Source organism: Mustelus asterias, chromosome 4 (assembly GCF_964213995.1).
Source record: "Mustelus asterias chromosome 4, sMusAst1.hap1.1, whole genome shotgun sequence".
In the NCBI taxonomy this organism is placed as follows: Eukaryota; Metazoa; Chordata; class Chondrichthyes; order Carcharhiniformes; family Triakidae; genus Mustelus; species Mustelus asterias.
In genome coordinates, this window is record NC_135804.1 from 111482605 (window position 1) to 111503714 (window position 21110).

Here is a 21110-nt window from a genome sequence, read left to right on the forward strand (position 1 = left end):
CCCTTGGCTGTGTCACCTCCTCTTTGATATTATGTCTCACATTCACTCAGATGGATAGCTGCTCCACTGCAAGGCCAACTGCTTGCTGGATTTTCCTTTCCTTCCTGCTCTGCAAGTCTGAGTTGCAACTTCGAGGCTGCTGACTTCTCTCCAATCTTCCTTGAACTCTATGACCTTGCTTTATTGCTGCTATCAGCCAAGATTGCCAAAATTTAGTTAAAATTGAAGGAAGAAACAGCTAACTGTAAGCAGCCCAGCCTCAGTCTCTCATACATGCAAAAAAGACAAGAGAGGAATAGAAAATCCTGTTACAATATTCTGAATTATCTTTGTATAATTATTAGTAGGATTATATAAAATATGCAGCATAGCAACAGCCATCGATCTAGTCAGTCCATGCTGGCATTTATGCTGCACTCAATGCTCCAAACTTTTTCACCTAAATTGAACAGTGTAACTCTTAACTCTCTATAGCCCTTTCTCATATGCTTGTTTAACCTGCTCTTAAATGCTATTCACTTCAACAGAATCCCTACAGTGCAGAAGGAGGCCATTCGGCCACTTGAGTCTGCACCAACCCTCCTAATAGAGCATCTAACCCAGGCCCTATCACCCAATCCCACTTATTTACCCAACTCATCTCCCAAACCAACACATTTATTTGGGACACCCAAGAGGCAATTTAACATGACCAATTACCTAACCTGCACATCTTCGGACTGTGGGAGGGAACTCACGCAGACATGGGGAGAATGTGCAAACTCCGCAGTGTCACCCATTGCCGGAATTGAACCCAAGTTCCTGGCACTATGAAGCAGCAGTGCTAGCCACCGTGCCGCCCACTTTCTCACCACCATTTGGGTAAAGATGTTTCTTCTGAATTCTCTGTTGGAGTTCTTGGTGACTATTTCATATTGATGGCCTCTGGTTATGCTCTCCCCGGAAGTGGAAACATTCTTTGTGTCCACTTCATCAAAACCTTTCATTGTTTTAAAGACCTCTGTTAGGTCACTCCTCAGTTTTCTGTTTTCAAGAGGAGAGAGACCCAGTCTGTTCATACTTTTCTGAGATGTACACCTCACAGTTCAGGTATCATCCTTGAAAATCTTCGCTACACCCTCTCCCTCTTTTCATAACATGGCAATCAGAACTGCCAGTCAGAAAGTGGGTGGCACGGTGGCTAGCACTGCTGCTTCATAGTGCCAGGAACTTGGGTTCAATTCCGGCAATGGGTGACACTGCGGAGTTTGCACATTCTCCCCATGTCTGCGTGAGTTTCCTCCGGTTTACTCCCACAGTCCAAAGATGTGCAGGTGAGGTAATTGGTCATGTTAAATTGCCCCTTGGGTGTCCCAAATAAATGTGTCGGTTTGGGAGATGAGTGGGGTAAATAAGTGCAGTACAGGTTCTCTAAATGTGATCTAACCAAAGTTCTATGCAGATTTAACAGAACCTCACTACTTTTCGATTATACCTCTCTGACAATAAATCCTAATGCTTTCTTTGCTTTACTTATGGCCTTGCCAAACTGCGGTGCAACTTTTAGTGATAGGTGTATTTGTACTCCAGCATCCCTTTGTTTTTCTATCACACTTAGACTTACGCCTTCCAAGTCCTGAAAGTCCTCATTAAAGTTGTAGTTGTGTTCCTGAAAATCAAAACATTTAAGTGAAGTAACTTTAAGCAGATCCTATTTTCCCATTAAAATCAATGTTAAAGCTAAATTTGTATATTGGTAAATAAAATAACTTTTCAAATGAATTTTAAAATACAAAAGATACGGTAATTTTCTACCTGCTGTACATCCTGCTCATTACCGAATCTGTTCAACATCAATCCTGCTTCTCAAACCTCCTACTCACCACATATCTGCTCTAAGACCCTCCTGGTCACTGCAGACCCTTCCTCTACCACTGAAACTCCCACTTTCTGACTCGGTCTATCACCCCACTCCCCTCTCCTGAACCTGTATTCCATTCAAAGCCCAGATCGAGATCCAATCCGAAGCGAGAGCACCAGGGTTGTGAAAGTGCGGTTCCCGGTGGCCCAGAAGTGCCTCACTGGGGCTGTTGTAAATTATGGTTTTTTTGAAAAAACGTGAGTGATGGCTTTGGAGATGAGTTGCACATGGCAGAAGGAACAGCTCTGACTGTGTTCTTCGACTTCGAGCCTTCAACTCAAATCACTAAAAACAAAAGAACCCCATGGTGCATTTAACCTGGAATGTTAAAAGGAGGTATGCAAAGGGTTTGTGTGTTTTTGAGTTGTGACCCTGGAAATAAGTAGCTGTGGTGGTGCTAGAACCCTTGCAATTTCAATGAGGAGTGGTGGAAATGTGCACAGCAGACAGCGATATGGTGCATAAGTAAACTCATTCCTGGTTTCACATACTATTGGATGCATTTTTAAAAAAACATTGATGAACACAGCCCCAGCTTGAACCCAAACCTTTCACAAACCTTGCAGCCCAGGTTTCAGACTGGATCTGGACCTTGAATGGGAACATATGTTCAGGAGAGGGAAGTGGTGAGTGGGAGTTTTGGGGAGTAGGAAGATCTTCGAGAAGGTGAGTTAAGGAGCAGCAGAGGCTGTAAGTCAGAGGGTTGGCAGCAAGAGGATGCATTAGGAAGTCGGAGAACCCACTCCAAAATGGCGTTGATGGGGTCATGCAGCCCGATGTCAGACCAGCATGAAATGGCTTTAAAACAAATCTCGTGACCCTGGATACTACATCATCTTTTTATCAATAACTATGTAATGCGCATTTCAATGCCTCTGCTATCTCTTCCTTATGTTTTTTTAAAGTATGGATGCCATTTCTCCAGACCAGGGTTTTATCCTCTTTGAGTCTAATTAATTTATTCAACGCATCCTTTTTTATTTGAAATGCACTGACCTCAATACTCATGTCATGTCCACCCATCTGTTCAATCATCCAAAGTGAAATCATTATTTAATATTTCTGCCAACTTTCTATTATTGCCTGTGGTATTATCCTGTCGACACCTTAATAGCTCTATTCCCATTCCTGCTTTTTATTGATGTGCCAATAAAAATTTTGCTATATTTAATGTTCCTTGGACATTTAATTTCATAGTTTCCTTTTGCCTTCCTTATTTTTTTTGACTTATCACCTCATCACTTAATTTTCTCTCTCTTCACACTCTGCTGTCTTTGTGCATCTTTCCTGTGCCAAAATTGTTCCCTTATGACTTTATTCATCCATGGAGTCTCATTTGTGTTTAGTTTGTTCTTTTAGAATATATGTTTCCTGCACTCTGGTGAACACCGATTTAAAAATTTCCCACTTTGTTTTACACATTACTTGGCAACAATATGATGCTAACAGCATGGTGGCACAGTGGTTAGCAGTGCTGCCTCACAACGCCACAGACCTGGGTTCGATTCCCGGCTTGGGTCACTGTCTGTGTGGAATTTGCACGTTATCCCTGTGTGTGCGCGTGGGTTTCCTGTGGGTGCTCTGGTTTCCTCCCACAGTCTAAAAGACATGTTGGTTAGGTGCATTGACCCGAACAGGTGCCAGAGTGTGGCGACTAGGGGAATTTCACAGTAACCTCATTGCAGTGTTAATGTAAACCTTGCTTGTGACTAATAAATCAACTTTAACTTTATTTAAAACATTTTTCAAATTATCAAAGGCAATGTAGTAAGCCCCCCCGGACATGCAATCCCACCTTTACCATCTACTTCATGCGAATGTGAATGAATAAAGAACAAAGAACAAAGAACAGTACAGCACAGGAAACAGGCCCTTCGGCCCTCCAAGCCTGTGCCGCTCCTTGGTCCAACTAGACCAATCGTTTGTATCCCTCCATTCCCAGGCTGCTCATGTGACTATCCAGGTAAGTCTTAAACAATGTCAGCGTGCCTGCCTCCACCACCCTACTTGGCAGCGCATTCCAGGCCCCCACCACCCTCTGTGTAAAAAACGTCCCTCTGATGTCTGAGTTATACTTCGCCCCTCTCAGCTTGAGCCCGTGACCCCTCGTGATCGTCACCTCCGACCTGGGAAAAAGCTTCCCACTGTTCACCCTATCTATACCCTTCATAATCTTGTATACCTCTATTAGATCTCCCCTCATTCTCCGTCTTTCCAAGGAGAACAACCCCAGTCTACCCAATCTCTCCTCATAGCTAAGACCCTCCATACCAGGCAACATCCTGGTAAACCTTCTCTGCACTCTCTCCAATGCCTCCACGTCCTTCTGGTAGTGCGGCGACCAGAACTGGACGCAGTACTCCAAATGCGGCCTAACCAGCGTTCTATACAGCTGCATCATCAGACTCCAGCTTTTATACTCTATACCCCGTCCTATAAAGGCAAGCATACCATATGCCTTCTTCACCACCTTCTCCACCTGTGTTGCCACCTTCAAGGATTTGTGGACTTGCACACCTAGGTCCCTCTGTGTTTCTATACTCCTGATGACTCTGCCATTTATTGCATAACTCCTCCCTACATTATTTCTTCCAAAATGCATCACTTCGCATTTATCCGGATTAAATTCCATCTGCCACCTCTCCGCCCAATTTTCCAGCCTATCTATATCCTGCTGTATTGCCCGACAATGCTCTTCGCTATCCGCAATTCCAGCCATCTTTGTGTCATCCGCAAACTTGCTGATTACACCAGTTACACCTTCTTCCAAATCATTTATATATATCACAAATAGCAGAGGTCCCAGTACAGAGCCCTGCGGAACACCACTGGTCACAGACCTCCAGCCGGAAAAAGACCCTTCGACCACTACCCTCTGTCTCCTATGGCCAAGCCAGTTCTCCACCCATCGAGCCACTTCTCCTTGTATCCCATGAGCCTTAACCTTCTTAACCAACCTGCCATGTGGGACTTTGTCAAATGCCTTACTGAAATCCATATAGACGACATCCACGGCCCTTCCTTCATCAACCGTTTTTGTCACTTCCTCAAAAAACTCCACCAAATTTGTAAGGCACGACCTCCCTCTTACAAAACCATGCTGTCTGTCACTAATGAGATTGTTCCGTTCTAAATGCACATACATCCTGTCTCTAAGAATCCTCTCCAACAACTTCCCTACCACGGACGTCAAGCTCACTGGCCTATAATTTCCTGGGTTATCCCTGCTACCCTTCTTAAACAACGGGACCACATTCGCTATCCTCCAATCCTCAGGGACCTCACCCGTGTCCAAAGAAGCGACAAAGATTTCCGTCAGAGGCCCAGCAATTTCCTCTCTCGTCTCCCTGAGCAGTCGAGGATAGATGCCATCAGGCCCTGGTATGGTAGGTATATAGGTGTTACGATCCCAGCTAATACTACTGGACAAGTTAAATCCTGGGATGAAACCTGGCTTGATAAATCCTAACTTCTATTTTTTTGTTTCAATACATAGATGAACAGTCACAGGTGATGAATTTTTAACAAAATTATAAAACATTTATCAAACAAGAAAGGATCAACTACAATACCCTACTCCTTCACCCCTGCTATATCCTTACAGATATATTTGTAAGGATAACACAAGTTACAACATTTATTTTAAACACTAATGTACACAGTAAAGGCAAAGCCACCATAGTCCCAGATGACCATAGACTGCTCTTCCCCTCAGAGGGTGGTGATTTAGCTTGAGGGTCACCACACCTCAGGCGAAGGGTAGGGTTGAGAAGGTAGGCCTTCATGAATAACCTTAGCCAGTATGGAAATTGAGTCAGTGCTGTTGGCGTCACTCGGCATCACAAACCAGCCATCAAGCCAACTGAGCTAACCGATCCCACAGTAAATACACAGACCATGTAAAACCAAGAGTGAAACGTGATCAGACACCCCACACTTTGAGACAAATGCCACCCAATACAACTTTTGATAGTTTCTGCAAACCCCACCCCCCAATACGTCACACTGAGAATCAACTGGAAATCTGACCTTCACACAAATGTTTCCAAACTCTTCTCTTTAGGAATATGCTTGGAATGTTCTTCCAAGGAATGGTTTGTCTTGGATGCTTTCACCAAGGATCCACCTCCAGGATTTCAATCTCTCCTTTTGGTATTCCTCCACCTTGGATCACCACATGCATTCAGGCTTTGCCTTCCAAACACACTCTCAGGTTCGCAGCCATGCAACAAAGAGCCATCAACCTTCTGATTACATTTGATGATCAGCCATGATCAAAATGAATGGCGGAACAGGCTCGAAGGGCCCACTCCTGCTTCTAGTTTCTATTCGATGTCTGTCTTCGTGCAAACTGATTTTAAAACTGGTTCCCGCAGCTGTCACTTTAATTCAGAGCCCTTTCTCTGCTCTTTAACTTCCCTGAACAGAACCTTGCTCAGATTCCTGTTCTTTGTTACTTTGACTTAACTGTCTTCCTGGATCCTCTGAAAAAAGGGATTGTGTTCAAGCTATGCATGCTTTTTTAAATTACCTGGGAGGTCAGGGAGCCTATTGTACCCCACTGCTTTTTCCATGGCACAATGTTGGCCAATTGGAATTGACTAGCCAACTACTTTAGTTGCGATTGTTTGAAATTTGGCATTCTTGGGTTTGTCCTCAGAGGTGCAATACAAAAAGCTTCAGCAGGTTTCTTCAGCAATATTCAAGTTCCGTAATTTCAAAGTATTTCAAATTAATTTAACCAGAAATTAGGGGGGAAAATTACTCCAAAAGTGGTGGAGGCAAAAATAGGTACTTTCAAAAGGAATACAAAGAAAAGGGAGAGAAAGGATAACTAAAATACTGAGATGAGAAATGGATTGGGAAGATGGGGGTGGAGTATAAATACCAGTAAGAAGTTTAACAACACCAGGTTAAAGTCCAACAGGTTTATTTGGTAGCAAAAGCCACACAAGCTTTCGGAGCTGCAAGTCCCTTCTTCAGGTGAGTGGGAATTCTGTTCACAAACAGAGCATATAAAGACACAAACTCAATTTACATGAATAATGGTTGGAACATTGGGGAAACTATGCAGACGCTGCGACAACGGATGAATGAACACCGCTCGACAATCACCAGGCAAGACTGTTCTCTTCCTGTTGGGGAGCACTTCAGCGGTCACGGGCATTCGGCCTCTGATATTCGGGTAAGCGTTCTCCAAGGCGGCCTTCGCGACACACGACAGCGCAGAGTCGCTGAGCAGAAACTGATAGCCAAGTTCCGCACACACGAGGACGGCCTCAACCGGGATATTGGGTTCATGTCCCACTATTTGTAACCCTCACAGAGTTTCACTGGCTGTCTTGTCTGAAGACAATACACATCTTTTTAGCCTGTCTTGATGCTCTCTCCACTCATGCTGTTTTGTTTCTTAAAGACTTGATTAGTTGTAAGTATTCGCATTCCAACCATTATTCATGTAAATTGAGTTTGTGTCTTTATATGCTCTGTTTGTGAACAGAATTCCCACTCACCTGAAGAAGGGGCTTGCAGCTCCGAAAGTTTGTGTGGCTTTTGCTACCAAATAAACCTGTTGGACTTTAACCTGGTGTTGTTAAACTTCTTACTGTGTTTACCCCAGTCCAACGCCGGCATCTCCACATCATGTATAAATACCAGCACAGATTAGCTGGGCCAAATGGCCTGTATCTGTGCTGCCCATGAATCAAATTCGAGTTAACTGTAGAACTTTAACTGATAACTGGTTTCAAAGGTACCATTTTCAAAATCTGTAAATCTACTTTCGCTTCCTTGTCTTGTGGTTTGTTCTGCAAGAAGCACTTTCTCCCGCAGGTGGCAATGTTTTAATTGTATCTGCTTTGGCTGTGTCTTTCACTCAGCCAACACTTCGTGTTGTTCACTCCTTGCTGTGGTGCACTTTCACAAGTGCTGGTCACACCCTTACTGTTCATAGAAACACAGAACTTTTTAGGACGTCATTCAGTTTACAGAATTAAAAATAAAAACCTAATCCCGCTTCCCAGCTCCAGATCCATAACGCATTGATCATGTCATAACCTGAATATGAGGGTAGGGAGACACATCACAGCCCAGGTCTATCTGCCCTCACCAGATAACAGAGATTCTCCAGTGAGAACTCTGATTAATTGAACCCAGTAGTTTGGACTGTATTTACCAGCAGAATCAAGTCTGGAGCTTTGACAATATGTGTGTCCCAGACACTTCCCAGTGAGGAGAGAGGGGCAGTGTGAAAGGAGTGGGTCGGAGTCTCTGGGGAGGAGCGGGATCGGAAAGGGTGTTCCGCCCCCAGGTGGCTGGATCGCTTTGAGCTGAAAAGTTCCTCAAACTTTCGCTTCCGGAACCAGCGGAAGAAAGAAGCCAGGAATCCGAGAGAAAGGATTAGAAAAATCTCTCCCGAGAGAGGGTTTTGGTGTGTGTCCTGTCCCCTAAAGTAAGTGAAACTTCTTTAAAGTGACGGATTGTAGGTGTATTATGATGAGATCTGTCCCCAGTCCACCTGAGTTGGGCACACTGTCATTTCCAGGTTCTGTTGAAACAACTGAAACAATTTTCTAACTTTTTAACTTCATTTTTCAACGGGGACAGAGACTGAAGGGTTCTGTTTTCTACTCAATCTGGACTGTAGATGTAGTTAATTCAGATGGTTAGAAGATGTTTTCAGTGTCAGAAAATGATCGGTATCAATAATTGGGAGAACGGTAGTCATGATGATACAAATATAGAAGCATAATATGGACCAACGTTGAGACTCTCAGTGAGTAATTTATCATGTTAAGGCATTTGCACCAGGACTGTGGGTTCAGGGCGGGCAGGGCACTGAGAGCGGGCCGAGTGGCCGGGGTCTCTGTTAACCCACCTCCCAACCTGGACACCAAGATTATCCAGTGTCCCATTCTGATATTAGTGACCCACACCTTTTGATGTGACTCTCTTGGGCGGCACGATGGCACAGTGGTTAGCACTGCTGCCTCACAGCTTCAGGGACCTGGGTTTGATTCCCGGCCTCGGGTCACTGCCTGTGTGGAGTTTGCAAGTTCTCCCCATGTCTGCGTGGGTTTCCTCCAGGTGCTCCGGTTTCCTCCCACAGTCCAAAGATGTGTGGGTTAGGTTGATTGACCATGCTAAGTTGACCCTACCGTCAGGGGGATTAGCAGGGTAAATATATGTGGAATTACGGGAATAAGGATTGTGAGTGGTGCAGACTCAATGGGCCAAATGGCCTCCTTCTGCACAGTAGGGATTCTATGATTCTATGTGTGACTTTCAAATTGCTATCAAGAAAATTCAGTAGTTTCATATTATAAACAAAATCATTTTGTTTCTGATGTTCTGATAGACAAATGATAACTTTTGAGCACTAAAAGGAAACAAAAGCAAATGGGGAGAGGGTGAGTTTGATTGGGCTCATCTTACTGACGCTCAGGATGAATAGGAGTTGAATAGATGGAATAACTTTGAGGAGAAAGTTGCCTGTCTATTAAGTCAAAGGCTGGCGTCTACCTGCGTTAGAAAAGTGTGTATGTATATAGAGAGAGACTACATGAAAGCATGTGAAATGGGAGAAAAATACAGGAGCAAGAATCCCCTCCACTTGCTGAGAGGGGATTCAGAATTTCAAGAATGGCACCACCTTCGGACTAATGGCAAAATTAGGAATTGGAATATGAAATATTTTATCGCTTAAAAATAATACATTTCAAATAGAAATGAATATTTACAGTTTTTATTACAGTTTTTGTTTGTATTTTGTGTGTTTTAAGTGGTTATGTTGTATCCTGTATCTAGCTGTATCCAAAGAACGAGGCAAGGATGTTATTGCTGGAAGGGTAGGACTTACTCAGTTAATGGTAGGGCGTTGGGGAGAGTTACAGAACAAAGAGATCGAGGGGTACATGTTCATAGCTCCTTGAAAGTGGAGTCACAGGTGGACAGAGTGGTGAAGAAGGCATTCGGCATGCTTGGTTTCATTGGTCAGAACACTGAATACAGGAGTTGGGACGTCTTGTTGAAGTTGTACAGAACATTGGTAAGGCCACACTTGGAATACTGTGTACAGTTCTGGTCACCCTATTATAGAAAGGATATTATTAAACTAGAAAGAGTACAGAAAAGATTTACTAGGATGCTACTGGGACTTGATGGATTGAGTTATAAGGAGAGGCTGGATAGACTGGGGCTTTGTTCTCTAGAGTGTAGAAGGCTGAGGGGTGATCTTATAGAGGTCTATAAAATAATGATGGGCATAGATCAGTAGATAGTCAATATCTTTTCCCAATGGTAGGGGAGTCTAAAACTAGAGGGCATAGGTTTAAGGTGAGAAGGGAGAGATACAAAAGTGTCCAGAGGGGCAATTCTTTTCACTTGGAGGATCGTGAGTGTCTGGAACAAGCTGCCAGAGGTAATAGTAGAGGCGGGTACAATTTTGTCTTTTAAAAAGCGTTTAGACAGTTACATGGGTAAGATGGGTATCGAGGGATATGGGCCAAATGCGGACAATTGGGACTAGTTTAGGGGTTTAAAATAAAGGGCAGCATGGACAAGTTGGGCCGAAGGGCCTGTTTCCATGCCGTAAACCTCTGACTCTAAAATGGGATACTTGAATTGGATCAAGTGGAGGCTCATAGATCCAATTCAAAAGAATAAAAGAGGGTCATGAGTCTTTGGAATTCTCTTCCTGAAAAAGTTGTGGAAGCAGAATCTTTGAATATTTTTAAGGTTGAGGTGGATAGATTCTTGTTAAGTAGGGGGGGTGATAGGGAATTGGAAGCAGGCAGAGTGAAGATTTTATGTTATTATCAGATCTTATTGAATAGCAGAGCAGGCTCAAGGGGCTGAATGGCCTACTCCTGCTTCTTGTTTGTACACTCATGTGTTTGTATAACAAAGTAAATCAGGAGCTGCTGAATAGGTAATACCCAGCTAGAACCATACAATCCCTGTAGTGCAGAAAGAGGCCATTTGGCCCATTGAGTCTGTACTAACTCTCTGAAAGAGCATCTCACCCAGGCTCACCCCTGCCCTATCTCTGTAACGTCATGCATTTATCATGGTTAATCCACCTAACCTACACATCTTTGGACACGAAGGGGCAACTTAGCATAGCCAGTCAACCTAACCTGCACATCTTTGGACTGTGGAAGAAAACTGGAGCACGTGAAGGAAACCCGCGCAGACACGGGGAGAACGTGCAAACTTCTACACACTCACCCGAGGCCAGAATCAAACCCAGGTCCATGGCGCTGTGAAGCATCAGTGCTAATCACTGTGCCACCTGTTTGGGATTTAAAGACTTGGAAACTGGAGGAGTTGACCAATCCTCATTTTGTTTAAGATTAGTTAGTTGATGGATCAGCAGTAATAAACCTCCAATGTGTCCGAACTCCCATATTAGAAACACAGCCTTTATTGTGCTAACCATCCTCCTGCCTCTCTGGATCAGGTTTGTGCTGCTAGAAATTTTATTAAGACCATCCCAAATTAATTCACTTGGACCCTTACAACTAACATAAAAGATAGTCATCTCATCATTCGGAGCTAAATTCAATTCTAGATCTCAAAAGTGAATCACAGAAGTTAGGAGACAATTTGACCCATCAAGGCTGTACCAATATTAATTTTTCAATTGGAGTGACTTAGTTCTCTCCTTTTCTCCTTATTCATTCATTAACATGTGCTTTGCCTGAAGGCAGGTCCTAAGCTCAGTGTCTGTAGCTGTTTTCTTGGCAGTTTTTCTCGGTGGTGGTTTGCCATTGCCTTCCACCCTCAGGGTAGGGCAAGGACACTGGTTCCAAGTCTACCTCAAACCCATACTGTTGTGTTATGCTGAACTATACGCTAGCCATCTAGCCAACTGCACTAACGGGCCTTAGCTTTTTCCACCAGATCCTTTAGGGAAATATCATTTTTAATAGCTACTTGCGGTAAAACTTTCCATGTTCTAATATACTTATTTCCCCTTTATTCCAGCATTAATCTTTATCAGTTTACTAATTGGAAATAATCTGTTACTTTTTTTTCATTATTATTGATATTAGTGAAAATTTAAGAAATTATTTTTTTTTAAAACATGATTTCTACAGCTCATAACTTCAAGGGTTTCTTAGCTCACAGCTTCAGTGATGTTGTTGCCAGGCTGACTGCGATGAGTCCTTTTATTGCTACTTAAGTGGTTTAAATGGTATTCTTGTGTTTACTCTGGGATAAGTTTTATGATCCTGCATTGTTAGGAAGGCAGTCATGTGTTTTTGGACAGGTTTTTTTCATGTTTAGTTTGGAGCTGCAGACTTGAGTTTCAGTTTTAGAAGGGTCAGCAAACTGAAAAGAATTGTTTGCCCTCCCTGTTTTATTGGGAAATTCTACTGGTGATCTTGAAGCAAGATTTTGCCTTCCTGAACGAAGAAATCTGCTGTTGTTGGAGGCTGGACCAGAGCCTCTCTGTGTTTTGGGAAGCTGTCTTGTCTTCAAACTGTTCTGAGTCTCAACAGCATTTGACTGCAGAATTCAACTAATGGCCTGATCCCAGTATCACATGAGCATTAGTCTGTGCTGTGTTAAACCTGTGAAAAGGGTCTTTTGTCTATGGGATTGGTTTGATTGGAACATTGTAAATATTTTTGTTAAGGGTTAAACATTATCATGATTGTTTGTAATTGATAAAAGTTCTTGCTAATTTTCTTACATGTTAACTATATTCTTAAATAAACTTTGTTTGATCAAAGCTCCCTAGTGGAACACTTGAATCATACTTGAAGTGAAACATCTCATGCTTATCCTCGCCAAATTCAAGATGCAAAACTTATTTTTTTTATACTTTTCCAATTCAATCAAATCAAATCCAATTCAGAGTCTCAACAAAACTTATGATTTAGGCGGGCTTCATAAAACACTTTGGAGTTTCTAACCTGAACCAAAATATCATCCTCATGAATATTCACCACTCCCTTTTTTATGATTCTAATAGCTTTTGTGCAATAAGGTGCCAGAACAACATTTCAGCTGTGGATTAATTAATATCTTGTATCACTTCCTTGCTTTTGCTTTTAATGTTACTAAGAATAAAACCCAGAATTCCATTTGCCCCTTTGAATTAGACTCTCAACTTTGAAGACTTCTACATTGGCATCTCTAAAACACTCCATTCCTACCAACAATGTATTAATGACAACAGTAAAACAATAATCCAGATTGTCCCGTCTCTTTTGGATCAGTTAGAGTGACAGATATGAAAGAAAATAACTAATGGCCAAGATTTTTAGGATGGAGGTGTTTCCCAACCTGCCAGTCAAAGAGTCTGTGGAGAACGCTTCACTGCCGATATTGGCTGCCCCCAGCCAGTTAATAGCCCCAATGAATGTTAATTGGCTGGAGATGGGGCTTCTGCCTCTCGCTTGGGAGGCAGTCCCACATCAGATTGGCCACCAGCTCTGCAGTCCCAGCAGACGCTGCAGTGGACAGGACTGGAACTACAAGCAGTCTCCAGAATGTAAGACCCAGGAGTTCAGGACCAAGTAAATGTGGAAGGGGGAGGTCTCTGGAGGGGGGAGGGGGTGTGGGGGGGAGGTCTCTGGGAGGGGGGCTGGGGAAGAGAGCAGCTGTAGGGACCGACCTTGTTGGGGTGGGGGATGCCCAATGTTAAAAGAAGGCTCCTGCAAGAGTGGAGGCACCCACCCTCCCTTCTCACCCAAGGACTGAACAGTATCACTTTCCGGGCTTGCCTCCTCCCTCCGGACCCTGAACCCCTCCCACCAGGCTGAAAAGAGGCTGGGCAGGAAAAGGCCCTCAGGTAGTCATTAAGACTTCACCTGCCCCATCGTGAAATTATGCAGAAGCCAGCGTGGGCAGGAGCCTGGTGGGAAGGAATCTTCTGGCCCCCTTTTCCAGCCTGCAAACTCACTGGCGGGAAATGTAAAATTCTGCACAATGTCTGTTAGTATCTGACACAGCCTGAAGATTGGAATCAGGATGGTAGTTGGAAAAAAGCTTACAAAATTATGTTACATCACTCCTCTACCATCAGAATTTGGAGATTAAAAGAACAAATGTTTCATAATCAAATTCTGTGATTGATATTAAAATAAAAACAAAATAGTGTCGATGCTGAAAATCTGAAATAAAAACAGGAAATTATGGGAAAAATCAGCAGGTCTGACAGCATTTGTGGAGAGAGAAATAAAGAACAAAGAACAAAGAACAGTACAGCACAGGAAACAGGCCCTTCGGCCCTCCAAGCCTGTGCCGCTCCTTGGTCCAACTAGACCAATCGTTTGTATCCCTCCATTCCCAGGCTGCTCATGTGACTATCCAGGTAAGTCTTAAACGATGTCAGCGTGCCTGCCTCCACCACCCTACTTGGCAGCGCATTCCAGGCCCCCACCACCCTCTGTGTAAAAAAAAACGTCCCTCTGATGTCTGAGTTATACTTCGCCCCTCTCAGCTTGAGCCCGTGACCCCTCGTGATCGTCACCTCCGACCTGGGAAAAAGCTTCCCACTGTTCACCCTATCTATACCCTTCATAATCTTGTATACCTCTATTAGATCTCCCCTCATTCTCCGTCTTTCCAAGGAGAACAACCCCAGTCTACCCAATCTCTCCTCATAGCTAATCTCTCCTCCATTAAATAGAGTTAATGGATAGGTTACTCCAATCTCGTTCACTGCCATCCTGCTGCCAGCAAGAATAGAAAATTTGGCACTCAGCCAAAATGCCATTCACTGCATTGGGCGCTGGAGAATCTCCACTGTGGAGGAGGTTGAAGGTTTTCTGTGAATGTTTTAGCTCTGAAGATCAATCATACAGACTCAAAACTTTAGCACTGTGATTGACATTGATAATTACATACAGTTAGAATGGAATCTACAGTATGGAATGTGGTTGCACTGTAACTGATCCACACCAGTGTTAGTATTCCCATAAATCTCCGTCCACTCTAATTACCACTCCCCACTGTGCTGCCATATTCCTGTATTTTCTTTTGTGCAGGTTAGATGGATTGGCCATGCTAGATTTTCCTTCAGCGTACCTGAACAGGTGCCGGAGTGTGGCGACTAGGGGATTTTCACAGTAACTTCATTGCCTACTTGCGACGAATCAATAAACTTTTTTTTACTCGTAGCTATAAAACGTCTTCCATAGCTTCTCAGTGCTATTTGCTTGGACCACTCCATGTGAAAGAAGTTTAAACATGCTCATCACTGCCAGATATTCCTTATAAATTCTTTAATAAAGAACAAAGAACAGTACAGCACAGGAAACAGGCCCTTCGGCCCTCCAAGCCTGTGCCGCTCATTGGTCCAACTAGACCAATCGTTTGTATCCCTCCATTCCCAGGCTGCTCATGTGACTATCCAGGTAAGTCTTAAACGATGTCAGCGTGCCTGCCTCCACCACCCTACTTGGCAGCGCATTCCAGGCCCCCACCACGCTCTGTGTAAAAAACGTCCCTCTGATATCTGAGTTATACTTCGCCCCTCTCACCTTGAGCCCGTGACCCCTCGTGATCGTCACCTCCGACCTGGGAAAAAGCTTCCCACTGTTCACCCTATCTATACCCTTCATAATCTTGTACACCTCTATTGGATCTCCCCTCATTCTCCGTCTTTCCAAGGAGAACAACCCCAGTCTACCCAATCTCTCCTCATAGCTAAGACCCTCCATACCAGGCAACATCCTGGTAAACCTTCTCTGCACTCTCTCTAACGCCTCCACGTCCTTCTGGTAGTGCGGCGACCAGAACTGGACGCAGTACTCCAAATGTGGCCTAACCAGCGTTCTATACAGCTGCATCATCAGACTCCAGCTTTTATACTCTATACCCCGTCCTATAAAGGCAAGCATACCATATGCCTTCTTCACCACCTTCTCCACCTGTGTTGCCACCTTCAAGGATTTTTGTGGACTTGCACACTCAGGTCCCTCTGTGTTTCTATATTCCTGATGACTCTGCCATTTATTGTATAACTCCTCCCTACATTATTTCTTCCAAAATGCATCACTTCGCATTTATCCGGATTAAACTCCATCTGCCACCTCTCCGCCCAATTTTCCAGCCTATCTATATCCTGCTGTATTGCTCAACAATGCTCTTCGCTATCCGCAAGTCCAGCCATCTTCGTGTCATCCGCAAACTTGCTGGTTACACCTTCTTCCAAATCATTTATATATATCACAAATAGCAGAGGTCCCAGTACAGAGCCCTGCGGAACACTACTGGTCACAGACCTCCAGCCGGAAAAAGACCCTTCGACCACTACCCTCTGTCTCCTATGGCCAAGCCAGTTCTCCACCCATCTAGCCACTTCTCCTTGTATCCCATGAGCCTTAACCTTCTTAACCAACCTGCCATGTGGGACTTTGTCAAATGCCTTACTGAAATCCATATAGACGACATCCACGGCCCTTCCTTCATCAACCGTTTTTGTCACTTCCTCAAAAAACTCCACCAAATTTGTAAGGCACGACCTCCCTCTTACAAAACCATGCTGTCTGTCACTAATGAGATTGTTCCGTTCTAAATGCACATACATCCTGTCTCTAAGAATCCTCTCCAACAACTTCCCTACCACGGACGTCAAGCTCACTGGCCTATAATTTCCTGGGTTATCCCTGCTACCCTTCTTAAACAACGGGACCACATTCGCTATCCTCCAATCCTCAGGGACCTCACCCGTGTCCAAAGAAGCGACAAAGATTTCCGTCAGAGGCCCAGCAATTTCATCTCTCGTCTCCCTGAGCAGTCGAGGATAGATGCCATCAGGCCCTGGGGCTTTGTCAGTTTTAATGTTCCCTAAAAAACCTAACACTTCCTCTCTTGTAATGGAGATTTTCTCTAACGGGTCAACACCTCCCTCCGAGACACTCCCGGTTAACACGCCCCTCTCCTTCGTGAATACCGATGCAAAGTATTCATTTAGGATCTCCCCTATTCCCTTGGGTTCTAAGCATAATTCCCCTCCTTTGTCCCTGAGAGGTCCGATTTTCTCCCTGACAACTCTTTTGTTCCTAACGTATGAATAGAATGCCTTAGGATTCTCCTTAATCCTGCCTGCCAAGAACATCTCGTGACCTCTTTTTGCCCTTCTAACTCCCCGTTTGAGTTCTTTCCTACTCTCTCTGTATTCCTCCAGAGCTCCATCTGTTTTCAGTTGCCTGGACTTAACGTACGCCTCCCTTTTCATTTTAATCAGATCCTCAATTTCCCTGGTTATCCACGGCTCTCGAATCCTACCTTTCCTATCTTTCCTATCTTTCCTTTTTACAGGCACATGCCTATCCTGCAGCCTTATCAATAGTTCCTTAAAAGACTCCCACATGCCAGACGCGGACTTACCCTCGAACATCCTCTCCCAATCAACATCCACCAATTCCTGCCTTCCCCCAATTTAGCACCCTGCCCGTAGGACAGCACTCATCCTTGTCCATTACTATCCTAAAGTTAACAGAGTTGTGGTCACTATTTGCCACATGTTCCCCTACTGAAACTTTGACGACCTGACCGGGCTCATTTCCCAGAACTAGGTCCAGTATAGCCCCCTCTCTAGTCGGGCTATCTACATACTGTTCCAAAGAACCTTCCAGTACGCATTTTACAAATTCCTCCCCGTCCGGACCCCCAGCTCTAAGCACTTTCCAGTCTGTGCCAGGGAAATTAAAGTCCCCCACTACAACAACCCTATTTTTTCTGCACCTATCCAGAATCTCCTGATATATCCTTTCCTCCACTTCCCGTGGGCTGTTGGGTGGTCTGTAGTACACCCCCAGCATAGTGACTGCACCCTTCCTGTTTCTGAGTTCCACCCACAGCGACTCAGTACATGACCCCTCTAAGTTGTCTACCCTCTGCACCGCAGTAATATGCTCCTTAACTAATATCGCTACTCCCCCACCTTTTTTAGCCCCTCCTCGGTCTCGCCTAAAACACTTATACCCCGGAATATTCAGCTGCCAGTCCTGTCCTTTTAACCAAGTTTCCGTCACCGCAACCACATCCAAATTCCGCATAAGCATTAAGGCCCTAAGTTACGCTCCTCGCATTGAAGCAGATGCACTCCAGACCTCCAGGCCCACTCAGGTCATCCTCCTCCAAGAGTGCTCCTCTTCTTAGCTAGCCTTGCCCTGGCCCCCAGCTCAACACCAGCCTCAGTATTTACTGACCTACTGTTTTGTTCCCCATCCCCCTGCCACACTAGTTTAAATCCTGCCGAAACACTCTAGCAAAACTCCCAGCCAGGATATTTGCTCCCTTCCAGTTGAGGTGTAACCCATCCTTTCTGTACAGTTGCCATCCTGACTTGAAGATTTCCCAGTTATCTATGAATTTAAAACCCTCCCTCTTGCACCAGTCCTTTAGCCACGCGTTCAACTGTAGAATCTCCCTGTTCCGAGTCTCACTTGCACTAGACACCGGGAGCAGTCCAGAGATTGCTACCCTGGAGGTCTTACTTTTTAGCCTAGCACCCAACTCCCTGAATTTCTCTCGTATGACCCCCCTGCTCTTCCTACCTACATCATTTTCACCAATGTGTACAATCACATCCGTTTGACTACCTTCCTTTGTAAATATGCTTCCTACCCTCTCGGAGACATCCAGTACCCCGGCACCAGGGAGGCAGACTACCATCCTGGATTCTCGTTCACTCCCACAGAAGCGCCTGTCCGTGCCTCTAACCATTGCGTCCCCCACAACTATCGCTCTCCTAAACTCCTTCTTTCCCTTCCGGACCCCTGAGCCTGTCTCCGTGGAGGCGATCTGGTCCTCGTGGCTTACCCCTGGAGGGTCATCCCCCTCCACAGAATCCAAAACAATATACCTATTTTGGAGGGGGACAACCACAGGGGATCCCTCCACAGACTGCTCACTCCCTTCCCTTCTCCCATCTGTTGCCCATCCCTTTCTTTTATGGGAGACTGCCACTGGGGTACTTTCTGGCACATCACCCTTCTGACTATTACCCCTCCTAACTGTGACCCACGTGTCTTCCTTCCGAGACCCTGGTGTCACTACCTGACTTTAACTTTTATCTATTAATCTCTCATTTTCCCTAACTAAACTGAGTTCATCGAGCCTCAGCCCCAGCTCCCTTACACGATCCTTCAGGAGTTGCAGTTCCACACATCTGGCACAGATATGGACTTCCGGGAGGCAGGTTGTCTCCAGGAACTCCCACATCCCACACCGAATGCAGTATACTGGCCTCCCACTCATACCAGCCATGTCCTTTTTAGTTTTTGGGAGATAAAACAAAAAAGGGGGTGTAACAGAAGAAAAACAAACAACCTTCCTCGCCTTCGTCGAAGCCCTGTGAGCCAAAGCCCTTATAGCTCACACTCTGCTTCCCACACACTCCACTGCCCGCTCCCGACGCTGCCCGCTGTATACTGCAGCCTACCTTTTATACTTCACGCGCTTAAAAAACCCTTCCCAGACTCCTTAGCAGCCCACTTCCAGTTTTCACTTTAAACTTAAAATTCTACTGCAAAAGTAAAGGCCAAAAAAAAAACACACACTTAGCTGACTAATTAAATAAATAAACAATTCAATTAATCTCTCACCAGCACTGCTGCCTCCAATCACGCCCTCTCCGCTTGCTCCAGTGGAACAATCTGTTAAAATCTTATTTTCTGGATCTTGTCTCACCCACAAGTGGAAATACATTTGTTACGTCTACCCTATTGAACCCCTTCATAAATTTGAAGATCTCTTACAGGTCTTCTCTTTACCTTCTTGGAGGAGCCCAAGTTTAATAATTTAATGTTTTCCATGCTTCTTTTGCTTGCATTTTTCCAGACATATTAATTGGGTTGTTGTTGATGAAAGTAATCCACTTGTTTCTGTTTTGCAATTTAAGGAAATAATTGGCGCTATTACATAGCTTCTAGTAATACAATCGCTGCTCCCGTTCACGCATCCCCCACCTCCCCCTCCTCGGGTCGATTGCCATCCTGGTAAACCCTGATTGCAGATTGTGCAGTTCCCCATGTGCTACCTCCCCATTAGACCCTGCCCCTCTCCTTAGTTCCCACCCCTTGGCACTGCCCAGTGGTGGTGTCAGGCTAGCACTGCCTGCCCCTGACCACCCGGGGCCTCAGTAGCCTCCGGTCCCACCGTCGAGGCCATCATGTCTGGTCCTCGTTGCTGGGGACCATAAGTGATCCTCGCCAATGTTGACCTACACCGTTGTGAGGCCGTTAAGGCAATTGAGCCCCAACGATTATATTCTGGCCTCACTAATAATATTTAAATTTCGACGCAAGTATTAAAATCAGCCTCAAGTCAGCAATTCAGGGCTGGTATCATCGTGAGAGACAAGAAACCAGGCGTGAACCTGATATTTTGCCTCTCTCGCGATCTTACCGGCTCACCAGGCCAATCGACCGGTGTAGCGAGCTGGTAAGATCACTCTCTGAGGACTTTTAATGGAATCAAAACTGCTCACTTGGGAGGGGAAAGCCTTCATACAGCTATGTGTAAAAACAGGCTGAGAAGAGAAATACAAATGTTGTCAAGAGTTTGACTTGTGATTTGTTTATATTCATAGAATATGAAAGTGTATTTGGGAACAATTTTCTCTTGAGTTGAAAAGATAAGTTTACAGCTGATGGGTTTAATGTTGTTTGAAAAATAAATACCCTACTTCCTTGAAATCTGCTTGATATCTTTTCAGCATTGATTATCGAAGAAAACCGCTTCCTGACTACCAAGCATTTTGCTTGACAAAGTCCATGTGTAGGATTCAAGTTGCATAGCAACATTATAACTGCTCCTTCTTTGAGTCTAAGTTTGTGCAGTGGCTTGCCCATTGGAGTGAGGCTGTGTAGAAACTCTGGAGGATATTAACTGTTATCATCATCTTCGTCTACAGAATCAACACTGATGTATTCCTCAAATTCACCCAAGGGCTTTTCTAAAACTTTTCATTAAAACCTAGTAAATCATTAGCACAAAACAAACAGCTTTTTAAATAATAAGTCATATCAAATAAGTCAATTGGCTCATCCCCTTCCTCCCATGCCGGCCCATGCCTTTCCATCCCATCCCTCACATTCCATCCCCTTCCCATTCCTTCCGACTCAACCATGATATCCCACCCCGTTCATCAATACCATCCCATCCCTCAAGAAAACGATCTCTCCAGCGGGGATAACTTTGCTTTTGAGCTGCCCTCGCCTCCTGTTGTTTATTTCTCCACCTA

At 44.6% G+C, this 21110-nt stretch overlaps 1 protein-coding gene across 1 annotated transcript in view; it reads left to right on the forward strand.

Annotated features, from left to right (window-relative positions):
- The first annotated feature begins 7884 nt into the window (after positions 1 to 7884).
- Positions 7885 to 21110, forward strand: part of sytl4 (synaptotagmin-like 4) — a 92260-nt gene continuing 79034 nt past the window's right edge. The window contains exon 1 of the mRNA XM_078211638.1: positions 7885 to 8351. The gene's annotated coding sequence lies outside the window, so the exon portion shown is untranslated. The remainder of the gene's footprint in view (positions 8352 to 21110) is intronic.